Source organism: Nansenia antarctica (assembly GCF_963989245.1).
Source record: "Nansenia antarctica genome assembly, chromosome: 14".
NCBI classification, from domain to species: Eukaryota; Metazoa; Chordata; class Actinopteri; order Argentiniformes; family Microstomatidae; genus Nansenia; species Nansenia antarctica.
In genome coordinates, this window is record NC_137684.1 from 14,498,703 (window position 1) to 14,501,598 (window position 2,896).

Below are 2,896 nucleotides of genomic sequence, written 5' to 3' on the forward strand. Positions count from 1 at the left end.
CACAACCCCCTTCCTCTCATGGTCAATTGCTTCCTTTGAGTGTGTTTAGCACTGTCAGGAGAACAACGCTTCAATAGGTGACTATGGTAGCTCTACATGAGTAAAAGAAACAACAAAATGTATTTGGAGGTTCAAGCATTTGTGTCACGTTCTAATGCTTTGGTCCGCATATCGGGATCTGATGTAATGATCAGATTTTATTTTTATTTTTATGTGAATACATTTCCGCGTTGTTGAAAATCAATGACACATCTCTAGTCAACTAACACAGCTTGTTTTGTGAGCCTGCTAACAATGTAAAGTAGTGTTATCGTTCACCCTTTGACATCTAAGCCCCCTAATGGCCGCCTGGAGTTATTTTGTTGTTTTGGCTATAAAAGGGTCAGGGAATGTCCTGTGAGTGAGTGCTTTTGCCTCTTTTTCCTTTTCAACTTTCGATATCTGGCAGTTATTGAACATTACTGTATGTTATAAGAGTGTATTAACAGTGAAACAAGAAAAACACAAAAAAGGAATTGGATTTTACATGTTTTTAGTCAAATAGATACTGTGATTGCACATAGAAAACATATCGAGCATGTTCAATTTGAAAGTATATGTGTAAAACATCTGTCCAAGACAGTTGGTGAGCCTTGGGCTCTTAGTTTGGAAAAACAGGCCAAAAAAACCAAACTGTCGCCTACAGGCGTTTTAAGAACTCTCTCCTCTCTGGCTCACATCACAGGCTCACATTTCCAGGTAGTGCTCACATTACACATTTTGCACCGTCGTCGCCCCTCGGTGGCTAAGAGTGTAATAACAGTGTAATAACAGTGTAATAACACTCTTTCGCCACCGAGGGGCGACAGTGGTGCAAAATCTGTAATGTGAGCACTACCTGGAAATGTGAGGCCTGTGATGTGAGCCTGTGTTTGCACTCTGCAGCCAGAGAGGAACCGCTTCAGGGATTTCCACAAAGGCCCAACAGTGTGACATCATAGGCCTGTGTGTGCAGCCAGGGAGGAGAAAACTATGTACAGGAAAACTATGTACAGGAAAACTATGTACAGGAAAACTATGTACAGGTGTTTTTTGAACTCTCTCCTCTCTGGCTGCAGACACAGGCCTATGTCACACTGTTGGGCCGTTGTGGAAATCCCTGAAGCAGTTCCTCTTTGGCTGCAGACACACTGTTGGTACCCACAAGGCCACAGGGCTGGTTCACACTGTTGGGCCTTTGTGGAATTTGCTGAAGCAGTTTCTTTTTGCAGGGGTGCAAACTGGTGATGGCCCAAAAAGGTGACACTTTTTTGGGGGGGGCCTGAAAACGAAGAAAATGACCAATGCACGGCTAACCTTAGGGCGGGGGGGGGGGGTAGCGCTAGTACTAATGGTGGTAAATGGATATCGCTAGCACTAACGGTGGTCTAACAATGATGCGTGTGTAAGTGGCAGCCCTGACCGTAACACCTGCAGAATTACTGTTTACTGTGACTGTGTTCTCCACGCTGTCTGGAACTGTACCTAGCTGCCTGAAGCTAAAAGTTATTTCAACAGCAGCGGAGTTTAGCAGACAGGAAGCTTAGTTAGTTCGCACATCATGTGACTTGGATGAGACTTAGACCCTCCCACCCAAAATATCTTTTCACATGGATGACCTATTTTGAGATAAAAACGGCTAATTTAGCAGAAAGGTGACAAGTTTGCACCCCTGTTTTTGGCTGCAGACACAGGCTCATCACACTCCTCCCATACTTGTTGTACTCAGTCACAGCTCTGGGTCCGGATGGATGGATAGATAGACAGACAGACAGACAGACAGACAGACAGATAGAGAGATAGATAGATAGATAGATTCAGGTGAGTATCTAGGTAAGTGTTTTCAATGATCCACAAGAATATCTAACACAAAATAAATCATATTACAGTATGATTACAATAATAATATTACAGTAGGCACAATATATACCTGTCTTCTGCCAGCACTCCACTGTGTACCGCTGTACCCTGGGTGGACGTTTGTGCAAAGGGAAACTTCCCTGTCCGTTAACAAACAAAAGGTCAGCGTCCTTGAGTCTGGAGAGAGGAAGGGGGGATGGGGCTCTGCTTTGATATAGAGGTACCCTGGTCAACAAACACCTCCCGCGGTCTGGCCTCGTCACCTAGTGTGACAACTTCTTACAATACAAACCTCAAATTGACCAACAAAGTAGTAGCCTATGTACAAACTAGGCAAGGTTACATACCATTGGAGACATAAGATAGATAGATAGATTAGTCCTCGTCATTCTGTCCTCCAGGAAGCAAGATGAAATATCTTCGTCCTGGTCACTCTCATCCTCGATGAACCTAGGTGATTTTCTGGACATCTTTACTGGAAATCTAAACGCTAACTCTCAACATTCAAAAAATACCTTTCTCTGTCACTCTCTGGGGAGGGGGGGTATATATATATATATATATAGACATACATATAGATAGATAGATAACCATATATTGGCGAAAAGCTCAGCTACTCTTCTTTCAGGAACCACTGGAATTTTAGGAATTACAGTAATAATAATAACTTTATTTGTATAGCACTTTTCCTGCAAACATTGCAGCTCAAAGTGCTTTAATCATTATATAATCTTAATTTAATTATTTTGTAACTTAAATGCAATATTAAAAGGATGGGTTTTTAGTCTTGACTTGAACATATTTGCTCCTTCAGAAGGCCTTAGGAGGTCATTCGGTCCTCCTAGTGTTGACTAATGTCAACACTATGGTCACGTGTACAAACTTGTCACCAGTGACACGCTCTAGGTAGCATTGGGGATTACTCACCGAATCCATGGCGTTGCAGTATTTTGGCTTGACTAGCGAGTTTGTGTTGTGATTCTCAACAACGTTGAAACATAATTCCTTGTTTCAAAAG